This window comes from Notamacropus eugenii, chromosome 2, assembly GCF_028372415.1.
Source record: "Notamacropus eugenii isolate mMacEug1 chromosome 2, mMacEug1.pri_v2, whole genome shotgun sequence".
Taxonomy (NCBI): domain Eukaryota; kingdom Metazoa; phylum Chordata; class Mammalia; order Diprotodontia; family Macropodidae; genus Notamacropus; species Notamacropus eugenii.
In genome coordinates, this window is record NC_092873.1 from 133,994,044 (window position 1) to 134,006,209 (window position 12,166).

General features: G+C 38.5%; 1 long non-coding RNA gene across 1 annotated transcript; it reads left to right on the forward strand.

Moving 5' to 3' along the window:
• Positions 1-4,753: 4,753 nt before the first annotated feature.
• Positions 4,754-10,762, forward strand: LOC140526383 (uncharacterized). The gene is made up of 2 exons (XR_011974345.1): positions 4,754-4,920; positions 9,749-10,762. It is a non-coding gene; the product is annotated as an uncharacterized lncRNA (long non-coding RNA).
• The last annotated feature ends 1,404 nt before the right edge of the window (positions 10,763-12,166 follow it).

Consider the following 12,166-nt stretch of genomic DNA (forward strand, 5'->3'; position numbering starts at 1 on the left):
TCCCTGCCAGATTTCTCCTTCTTCAATATAATTTGTATTTTTTTTAAATTTGGTGACACATTTTTCCTCTCGTTGAATGTAAGTTCAAGGACAAAACATTTTTCCCTTTGTATGCCTATTGCCTCTTCCGATGCTTTGCACTTAAACAAAGAGCAAACATAATAAATGTGTCTTTAATTGAAGTGAATGAATCTTGACTTTTTATTGAATGAAGGAAGGAAGGAGCATAAGTGATGTTCCCACCTTTTTTCCTTCTTATAATTCTTGAAACATTTCCCTAATGCTTTCATAAAATGAGATAAAAGGTATGAGGAATCACAGGTTCCTTGAACATTGGTGCTAAAAGGGACTTTAGTGACTTTGTAATCCAACCACCTTTTGGGAAAAGATGTCAAAAACATGAAGCAAATCAAAGCTTGATTTACTTTCCCTCTATCCATGGGCATTTTTCTTTCAACTTATTTCAGCAAATTAAGAATGTATTTCAGAATACTATTGCTTTCATCCTCGGTGCTAATTGAAAAGAAAAATAGAACCAGAACTTCGAACAAAGGAGGAGAGAGACAAGTATGCAGACAAAAATAATAAAAGGAGAAAAATATAAGTACTATTTTGAAGAAAAATAACTGCTAAACACTGACTATACTTCATTCTCACACAGTTTGTGGTGGGGAGAGGAAGAATTCGCATATCATAGCTATTTCCTGATGACTACTTCAGTGGTGAAAAGCCCTCACTACTTTTGGCATGGTGGTATTTCTCCAACTGGGCTAGCTGGGTAGCAGCTTGGTGCAATGAACACATCATGTTATTCCCCTCCTAGTCAAGTAGAAGAAACATTCTGGATAAGTCTGTGGACAACAGATGGGGAGAGGTAAAACACAATCCCAGAACAGTGGTAACTGGTGCAAGAAAAGCAGTGAAAGCCATTGGGAAGTAATAGCAGATGGAGAAGACGAACAAAGACCTCAGGGAGGCAATAGTGTATATGGGCAGTGCAAGGAAGATGATATCATCTGACATTCTTTGACAATCATCTATATTTACCAACCACTGGTCTATAATTAAATTTAACCACTGTTTTTTAGCATTAGCAACCCATTGGGTAATATGTCTTTAACTTATTTTTTGTAACTTGTTTTGACCCCAAATGCTTTCACTACACATGGAACAATAAATTATATAACAGAAAACTTACTTATTTGCTTTACTTAAACTCAATGTTTCCCCATCTAATGATACCCATAGGATTATTGGGTATTGTCAAGGGAATCACATGATATGTAGGAGTCTGAGTGGAGATCAGTCTGGTAATTATGGCTATAAGCTTATATTGTCACATGATGGCACATTTATGTCCAAATTGCCTTAAGATTGTGGAGGAGGGATGATCATTTCTAAGTAGTAGATTTGAGGGGAACATTATCAAATTTAGCCTTTGCTCTGAGCTATACTCTTGCTGATAGTCTTCCTTGTGAGGTGAGTAATAAATTATTGTAAAAGATGCACACACATATACACACATACTTTTATATATGTTCACACATATTGTGTGTATGAATGTTAATGTGTATATTATCTATATATTTATTCTTTTGCATGTGTTAATATGTAAAGACAAACTTTCAGGAGGCTAGGCATTGTCATGGATAAAGTACTGGACTGAGAGACAGGAAGTTCTGAGTTAAATCTTGCCTTGGATATTTTGTAGCTGTGTGACTTTAGTTAATTTGCCTAATCAGTCCTTAGTTTCCTCTTTTGTAAGGTGTGGAAAATAGCAGCATTTACCAACCAGGGTTACTGAGAGGAAAAAAGAGATGACATTTTTAAAGCACTTTGCAAACCTTAAAGTGATATATAAGTGAAAATTATTCCTTTTTCTTAATGCTGGTAATTCCACACATCTGTAATCTCCTCAGTGTGACCCTGTCTTTACTAATGCATTTCACAACATGTTTAGAATTATTTAAGAATAATGTAAATAAAAAGTTGGAAAAGAAGAGCCTCCTTTCTTGAATTAAAATCAGAAATCCTGCAAAATATAAGCAACCTAAGTATTTAACTATTCGAATCACTTAATGAGAAAAGAAAAGAATAATTCCATAACATTCCAAGAAAGTGGTCACCCAAACTTGCTTGAATATATTTAAAGAGGGGCAACCTGTGAGGTATTGGTGCAGCACATTCTGGTTTTAGATCTATTTTGGGGGAAGTTTTATATATTTTTTTGTTATTTTGATCTCTCTATTTCAATTTTACTCTCACATCAAGATAAAATTTTGTTGGTTTGTTTTTCTTTATTTTATTTTATTGTACTTTTTAATTTACTTAATTAACTTTCAACATTCATGTCCACAAAATTTTGGGTTGCAAATTTTCTCCCCATTTCTCCCCTCTCCCAACCCCAAACAGCGAGCATTCTAATTGCTATTATCACCAATCAGTCCTCTCTTCTAACATCGCTCCCTTCCTTTATCCCCATCTTCTCTTTTGTCCTGTAAGGCCAGATAACTTTCTATACCCCATTACCTGTATTTCTAATTTCCTAGTAACAAGAACACTAGTCGACAGTTGTTGCTAAAATTTTGAGTTCCAACTTCTCTTCATCCCTATACAGGCCATATCTGTGTGGTGTTGCAAACGACTTTCATAATAGCCGTGTTGTATAAGACTAAGTATACTTCCCTCCATCCTATCCTGCCCCCCATTGCTTCTATTCTCTCTTTTGATCCTGTCCCTCCCCAAGAGTGCTGACTTCAAATTTTCCCTCTTCCGATTGCCCTCCCTTCCATCATTCCCCCCCCCACCCTGCTTATCCCCTTACCCCCCACTTTCCTGTATTGTAAGATAGGTTTTCAAACCAAAATGAGGGTGCATCTTATTCCTTCCTTTAGTGGAATGTGATGAAAGTAAACTTCATGTTTTTCTCTCACCTCCCCTCTTTTTCCCTCCACTAAAAAGTCTTTTTCTTGCCTCTTTTATGAGAGATAATTTGCCCCATTCCATTTCTCCCTTTCTCCTCCCAACATATTTCTCTCTCACCGCTTAATGTCATTTTTTAAAGATATGATCTCATTCTATTCCATTCACTCTGTGCTCTGTGTGTGTGTGTGTGTGTGTGTATGTATGTAATCCTACCAGCTACCGAGATACTGAAAAGTTTCAAGAGCTACAAATAATGTCTTTCCATGTAAGAATGTAAACAGTTCAACTTTAGCAAAGTCCCTTATGACTTCTCTTTGCTGTTTACCTTTTCATGCTTCTTTTCATTCTTGTGTTGTGAAGTCAAATTTTCTTTTCAGCTCTGGTCTTTTCATCAAGAATGCTTGAAAGTCCTCTATTTCATTGAAAGGCCAATTTTTCCCCTGAAGTATTATACTCAGTTTTGCTGGGTAGATGATTCTTGGTTTTAGTCCTAGTTCCTTTGACTTCTGGAATATCATATTCCATGCCCTTTGATCTCTTAATGTAGAAGCTGCTAGGTCTTGTGTTATCCTGATTGCATTTCCACAATACTTAAATTGTTTCTTTCCAGCTGCTTCCAATATTTTCTCCTTGACCAGGGAGCTCTGGAATTTGGCCACAATGTTCCTAGGTGTTTCTCTTTTTGCATCTCTTTCAGGTGGTGATCAGTGGATTCCTTGAATATTTATTTTGCCCTCTGATTCTAGTATATCAGGGCAGTATTCCCTGATAATTTCATGAAAGATGATGTCTAGGCTCTTTTTTGATCATGACTTTCAGATAGTCCCATAACTTTTAAATTATCTCTCCTGGATCTATTTTCCAGGTCAGTTGTTTTTCCAATGGGATATTTCACATTATCTTCCATGTTTTTCATTCTTTTGGATTTGTTTTGTGATTTCTTGGTTTCTCATAAAGTCATTACCCTCCATCTGTTCCATTCTAAGTTTTAAAAAACTCTTTTCTTCAGTGAACTTTTGAACCTCCTTTTCCGTTTGGCTAATTCTGCTTTTTAAAGCATTCTTCTCCTCATTGGCTTTTTGAACCTCTTTTGCCAATTGAGTTAGCCTATTTTTCAAGGTGTTATTTCCTTCAGCATTTTTTTCGGTCTCCTTTAGCACGGTGTTGACCTGCTTTTCATGCTTTTCTTGCATCTCCCTCATTTTTCTTCCCAGTTTTTCCTCGACCTCTCTAACTTGAATTTCAAAATCCTTTTTGACCTCTTCCATTGCCTGAGCCTATTGAATATTTATTTTGGATGTCTGGGATACAGAAGCCTTGAATTCTATGTCCTTCCCTGATGGTAATCATTGTTGTTCCTCATCTGAAAGGAATGGAGGAGATATCTGTTCACCAAGAAAGTAACCTTCTATGGTCTTATTTTTTTCCCCTTTCCTGGGCATTTTCCCAGCCAGTTACTTGACTTCTGAGTGTCCTCTCCACCCCCACCTCGCCTCCAGATTTGCCCAGCCAGCTCTTGGGGTCTGAGATTAAAATGCTGCTCCCTAGCCTCAGGGCTTTGGACGGGGGCAGGGCTGCTATTCAGTGTGAGATTAAGTTTAGGTGCTCAGATGGGGGCAGGGCCACCACACAGGGCTCAGTTCCCTCAGGGGGTTTATGAGGAGTGTTACTGCCCAGCTCTGGACCATGGCCTCCTGTATGGAAAGTTGAGACACCTGGAGGTGCTAACCTGCTTATGTGGCATACTAGCTGGTCTAGTAAGCTACGAGGTACTGGGAATGCCTCAGTAACAGGATAGGCTCCGCCTATGGGGAGGAACATGGGAGGAGCTCGGGTGCCTAAAGATATACTGGGGAATTGGAGGGATCCCAGGGACAGTGATGTAGCCATTAGAGTGTGTGCAGCTGCCAACTCAGGTGTTCTGTCTAGTTATTCCCCTCCCTCACTGGAGGGGGCCAGAGACGTCTGAGGACCAATAAAGACATAGATCTTGAGGTAAGATTCCAAGCGAAGCCCAGGGAGGGAAAGTTAACGTAGGGAGCCTGGGAGATTTAAATTAGTGAAGAAAGCCCTGGACATTTTGGGGCCTGGAACAGGGACTGCTACGTTAGGAAATCCTCTTGCTCTCCTCACTTTGAGGAGAAGAGCTAGACAGCCTCAGGAATTTCCTGGGAAGGTGGGGAAGCAAACATGGGTCAGGGGTGTAGTATCCCCCTGATCAAACCCGAGCAAAAGGCAGTGCTTGCATGCCAGTTATATAAGTTGTGCAAGCTGCAGCACATTAAGCCCCATATGAGACAATGCCATATTTTTGTAGAAAAGATTTGGGAGATTTCTCCTTGGTTAGAACACTCTGGAATAAATAAGGCTAATTGGGGTGTAGTCAGTCAGCAGATGATCTCTTATGCTGAAACTAAACCTGGCACTCTGACTGATCATGATTTCACCTTTTACTCCCTGATAAACCTGTTGCTGCAAGAGCCACAGTGCCCTTTTCTCACTGAACATAGTGGCACCCAGGTGGGAGATTCTTTGGGGGAAACTTCAGATGATGACCTACCACCTATCTATCCTTGGGAAGAGTTAAGGGGAATTAAGAAAAATGGCGTTGGAAAAAAGGGGAACAAAGAATTAGCCACGAGGGACGCAGAAAAACTGGAGGAGAGAGGGGGAGGTTCAAAAGGGGGACCTGCTTCAATTCTATTGGCTGCACAGCAAAGAAAGAACTCAGGGAGTGAAGAATCAGGGAGGGGAGAGAGGGCTAGCACGCAGCACGGAAGGAACAAAGAAAGTAAGACCCATCCTGTACAGTGGGACGTTACTTGGGAGGGGGAAGTGGAGTATTCCGACTGGGATCCCTGTACAGCTTTTGCAGCTATGACCGTGGGGTCCAAAAAATTACTGACGAATCCCCGTTCAAAAAGCATGCTTACTCAAAGCCTAAAGGCTGCTTTAGAGGAGGGAGAGGAGATAGATTGGGATGTGTGGAATAGAAAACCTTCCCTCTTATTCCCCATTTGTGTTGATAAAAACAGAAAAGGACCTGGGAAGCCTTATCATCGACCGGTGCCCTTTAAACTGTTGAAAGAACTTAAAGAGGCAGTTTGTATAAACAAGTCAGACAATTTTTCACCTCGACACAGACCACTCCTTCAAGCTCTTCAGAGAGCTCAAGAGAGCATAGCCCAGAAAAAATGTATCCTGATTTGCAGAAGGAGGTATCAGAGTGGAAAGAAAAAGAAAAAATTAATAATTTGGAGACTGAACTTCTAAAGATAAAAAAAATTGAAGCAATTAGAGTTTAGAAAGAATGTGTCATTTAAGGAGGACATTGTAGAGTCTCATGCTGAATATATGGAGCCAACAAGTTTAAAATTATGTTTGGAACTAAGGAAAAGAAATCAAGCCATAGGTCTAATTTATGCAGATGATTTCTGACAATCTATTCTCAGTTTTTGAATTTTTTTATTGTCTGTGTATGTGTTCAGTCTTTACATGTTCTGTGTGTGTGTGTTTGTGATTTATTACGGCCAGCTCCATTGTAGCTGGAATTCAGAATGTTATCTCTTTCCCTCCCCCTCATCCCTTCTCTCTGATGGCTGCAGCATCAGGGAGGAGAATGGGAGAGAGAAAGAGAGGAACTAATCTTATAATTATTTAGTTTATATGACTGCTGAATGCAGTTTTTCATAAGAAATACAAGGCAATAATATGTGAAGTTTTAAAGGAGTTTTAATCAAAGCCCACTAGGAGTACAACACTGGTATGAAGTTTAAGCAAAGCATAAAAGTTTTGGAATTTATTGTTAAGTAGTTGGTAAAATTCTCTCTCTCTCTCTTTACTTTCTAACTCTGGCCAAGTTATGAAGGTGGAGAGAAAGACAAGATGAAATTTGGGAAAAATTTTTCCCTTATATCAGAAAGACAGATTGAATAGCATTTTAATTATCTCATGCCTCACATAAAAGAGAAAAGTTTTTGTGTATGGGATACAACTAAAAGGTTGTTATTCTGGTCATATTTCAAGTGAAACATGTCACTCCTAATTGGATGTTTAAGACAGGTCAGAATTTATTGTATTATTTGGCACTAAGGCAAATTGAGAAAATGCATAAATCTGAAAATGAAAAAAGACACCTCAGAGATTTGACTCCCAAGTGGAAAGGAGGGGACTGGCGCCACTGGACTTTGTTCCAGAGTCTCCCTCACTTCCACTTGCAGTTTTACAACTTTCTCTTTCAAACACATTTTTAAGGAGTAGACATAGATGTGAAATTTTCTTGAGTAAAAATTAGAACCATTATGATTTTTATTTTACTCTGTAATCCAGAAATGGTATTAAGAGAAAGCAATTTGTAATCTGAATCTTGTTGAAACTAAAAGATGTTGGAAAAATTGTGTGTAGCCATTTACGTTACTTAAAAATTTTATCAGTCCTACTAACCTTATCTTATAATGTTTTGTAATTGCCATCTAGAAAACCAGGTATTTTCACCTTTGCCTGAAAAAGAAATTACAGCTAGAATAATTTGTTTATCATTTATAAAAGTTGTAAGATTCTTAACTAAGTTTTTGAAGTTGCTGTTTTAATGCTAAACCTAAAATTGTTAATTGATTACTGTGTATAGAAAGAAAAGAATGGAGTAAAAATTTTATTTAGACTGGTTCTGCCCATTCAGAACAGTCCAGACGGTATGTTTGGGGTTTGGCAAGCATGGGATTCATGCCAATTTCTTTTATTTTTAAATAACTGCAAAGGCCTCTTTCATGTGGACAAGGTCATCAGTCCTAAGAAAGAAATTTGTTTGGCTTATATAATCCATAAACTATGAATGTGGTATGCTCAATACTTGTAATAGACAGAAAAGGTTTTTAATAAGTGACTTTTATATCAGGACAAGTTTTAAATTTGAGAAGGAAGGATCTTAAACGAAATCTCATATGTATGTGAGTCCTGTTAATCTTCATTGCTTATTTCAACTCCATGGGAATACAAATAACTGTATTTGGCTTTAAGTTGGGATTAGTGAAGTTTGCTGTTTAAGCTAAAAACATTTGGGACCATAAATAGTTTTGTTTAAGTGTGAATTTGGGTATAGTTGTCTGCATTAGATCAGTATCTGAAAGAATATGCCACAAGTTACTCAGAGGGACTGTGATCCTGCATCCTGTACTGTTATCAGGTGAAATTTGTATCTGGAGAGGAAACACTGAGGGGACAATTCTAGACTCAATCTAGGATGGGATCCTCCTGGTCAGTTTTCTCATTCTGACCTTTTATAAAGGAATGTTTTCCACCTGACTATTCCTGAGTCTGGATATAATACAGATACTGCATGGTTGGAAAATTTCACTACTATCTGAATTCAAACAGAGTCAAAAATGTTTTATCCTATCATATTTGCTATATCAACATGTCCGTATTTTTTCCTTTTATAGCAAACTTCTATGATCAATTACAAGTAGTCAGTATAACATGTGAGCCCTTTTGTATAATCTTACTGGAAAACTTAATAATATTTTTATGTGAAATTGGAACATGTTCAGAAATGTATGTAAATGACTTAAGACTCACCTTAAGATGTCCCCATTGTTTGAAGCAGTAATTTTTTTTTGTAATCAGTCTCTTACTGTTACCAATGTGAGATTCTATTATGCACTTTTATTAAAATAATTTGTGATATCTAGGAATTCTGGAATATCTAAGAATTTGATTTGTTATAATACTTTGGGAATTTATATTCCTTAGAACATTTTTATACCATCTAAGTTTTAATAAATTTTAATTTTAAAAGGTTTATTTTTGCTTCAAAGTGAAAAGACAACTATCATTTTAAAAGGTTTCACCTAATCTTCTTTTTAAAAAAAAATTTAGTAACTCAACATTATGATAAAATTTCAACTGTTTTAAGAAAGAACAAGGAATATTTTTAGAAGAAATATTTTTCAAAATAAGGATAAAGCCTATTAAAATTTTCATTTTCAAGTTAATGTATTGCTACTTAATATGTAATGATCTATAAAGCAGAACAGATCTTGTTGTTTTAATAAGCAAAAGTTAATACTAATGTGTGAACTTATTAACAACTTAATTTCCAAAGTTTTTTCTTCCAGAGTGAATATAATCAGAAAAAGATAAACAAGCTGATGAAACAACGATGATCATCTATTCAGTTGTGAGATTCAACTTAGAAATCTCTTTTGTTTAAGATAATACAGCTATGCTAGTTAGCAATAATAACTTATGCACTATCTTGTCTATGATAGAAATATAAAGGACTATGAAGCAGTCTGAATGGTCAGTTCTAGAGATTTGGAAAGCTAAATAAAAGCTTGATCAAAATACATAGAAAGCAGATAAGGAGGTTGGAGACAAATGTGAATCATTCAAACCCCTCCTATCCTAGGTAGTTACTAAGTATGTCAAGAGAGCGTGAGGAAGTCTGACAATATTCTCACACTTACCTCACTTCTAGTTATTTTATTCTTACGCCTTTTTGGTTCTTGTTTGTTTAATCTTGGGGCCAGATTTGTATTTTCTAGGTTTCCTTGTCCAAGACCATCACCTATCACCCTCTGAATCAACATGTTTCTCGTATTGGTTAAAGACACAACCCCTCCAACGTTGGGACCCTGTGAGGCAGGGTCAGCTCTACATCCAATCTCAGCAGGAAGCAATTTCAGAAGTTGAGACCTTCATCCCTTATCTCAAAATATGTTGGGTCCCATCAGTTTATAGGGGGACAGGGTGTGGTGCTTGAGTGCCTGTACTTGGGCTCCAGTTCTAATATTGAATTTCTTTTTATAAATCATTCATATTTCAGGAATACCATATAACTCTATGAGTCAGGCAACAGTATATAGGAAGAATAAAACACTCAACCTGTTCCTTCAAAAACAAAAAGGTAGGTGCCCTCGGGAACAATTGGCACAGGCTGTATATACTATGAACAACTTAACCTTAGATTATGACAGCCTTAATCCTTCACAAACATTCTTTTCATTTTTGGGCCGTTATGATATCAGAATTATTAGTAAAGAGCAGATTGCACCCCAGCAACAATAGGTGTTGTGGAAGGATGTCAGTGAGGTGTGGAGAGGCTGTCAAGGATGTCAGAGCACACCTCTTACAGTGCTTTGCCCATCATGGTGTGCCTAGAAGTATTAAAACAGACAATGGTCCAGCTTATACTAACAAAGCCATTCAACAGTTCATGGCAAAATTCTCTATATCACATGTTACTGGAATCCCCCATAATCCTACTGGCCAAGCTATAGTAGAGCAAGTGAATCGCTCATTGAAAACTTATTTGCAAAAACAAAAAGGGGGAGCTGGACCAGGAGTTGATGACAAATTACAATTGGCTGTTTACACATTAGATTATTTGAAATTTGATGATGATGGCTTATCAGCCGCTATGAAATTTTTAACATCTCCTACAAAGACTGAGTCTATTAAGACCAAGTCAGTTACAGCAAATGCATTGAATGCCAAAGCCCATAAGGTGATGTGGCATGATGAGAATAAACAATGGTTTGTTCCTCATATAGTATTAACTTGGGGAAAAGGATATGTTTGTGTTTTAACAGATGACAACAAAGAAGTGTGGGTTCCAGTGAAACGTATCCGAGTGTTGGAAGACAGCAATCACGATGAAGAAGTCACAGGGGGCACGATAGAGACAACAAAGACAGTTACAGAAACTTTGTCAGGCCTTTAGCCATCTACAACATAATGGTGCTCCTGATCTTTCTCGCAATACTCCTACTATGCAACCATGTTGCACCCCTTCTTCAAACATAGGAGATGAACTGCAACTTACCCAGCTTTATCTGCAGCTTCAATGCCACTATAAGAAATGAATAATATCTCGAAGAAATATGAAGAAGAGAGAGCAAAGGAAGCCACGGACTTGGTTCATTGGCTTGACAGTCTTGTAAACTTCCAGTGGCTTGCCACATTTCTAGGACCTATAGCTTTTTTTTCCTGCTCCTGTGTCTTTTTCTTCCTTGTATGTTACAATGCGCTTGCAGTTTGATAAGACGAGCTGTACTTAATACCAAAGCTGAATTTCGAAACCTTATGCATAACCCCAAGATCTCCATAACCCCAGAGATAACCCCTGTAAAAAACAAAAAGGGAGAGATGTTAGGGCCCAGCTCTGGACCATGGCCCCCTGTATGGAAAGCTGAGACACCTGGAGGTGCTAACCTGCTTATGTGGCATGTTAGCTGGTCTAGTAAGCTACGAGGTACTGGGAATGCCTCAGTAACAGGATAGGCTCCGCCTACGGGGAGGAACATGGGAGGAGCTCGGGTGCCTAAAGATATACTGGAGAATTGGAGGGATCCCAGGGACAGTGATGTAGCCATTAGAGTGTGTGCAGCTGCCAACTCAGGTGTTCTGTCTAGTTATTCCCCTCCCTCACTGGAGGGGGCCAGAGACGTCTGAGGACCAATAAAGACATAGATCTTGAGGTAAGATTCCAAGCGAAGCCCAGGGAGGGAAAGTTAGCATAGGGAGCCTGGGAGATGTAAATTAGTGAAGAAAGCCCTGGACAAGGAGACCTTCAACAATGGATCCAGACTCCTCCCTGCTTTGGGCGCCCTTGTCTGCTGCTGCCTCCACTGCTGCCTCATGAAGGGGCCTGAGTTATGGGGCCACCCTCTTCACTGACCTTTGGCACCTGTGTGTGGAGGGACCTGCCTGGCCACTAGAGATTCTGTCCCTGAAGCCTGCTTGGATCTTCTCTCCATGCCAAGTGGCTAAGGCAGGACTGGGCTCTGCTTCAGGTCTGGTGTTCGAAGGACCTTTCTGGTCAGTTTTTCAGGGTCTCTCTGGAACTGAAATCTCCTCCACTCCGTTGTTCTGTGGTTTCTGCTGCTCCAGAATTTGTTGGGAGTTCTTCTGTTCAGGTATTTTATGGGCTGTGGGTTCGGAGGTAGCATATGTGTATCTTTTTACTCTGCCATCTTGGCTCCTCCTCCGTTGGTTTTTTTTTCAAGGACAAAGGGATAGCAATAAGTTTAATCCTTCCATGTAGTTGACTTTAAAATGCTTGGAGAGAGCTCTCATTATTTTACTTCTGTGATGCATCTCCTAAGTCTTCTTTCCATGTCCTTCATCTTATCATTTTCTGACAAGCTTTTCTCCACTTTGACTGTCCTCCTCTAGATATCCAATGCTTTTTCAGTGTCATTCAGAATGAGTGACTTAACACTGAATACAATATTCCAGAAGA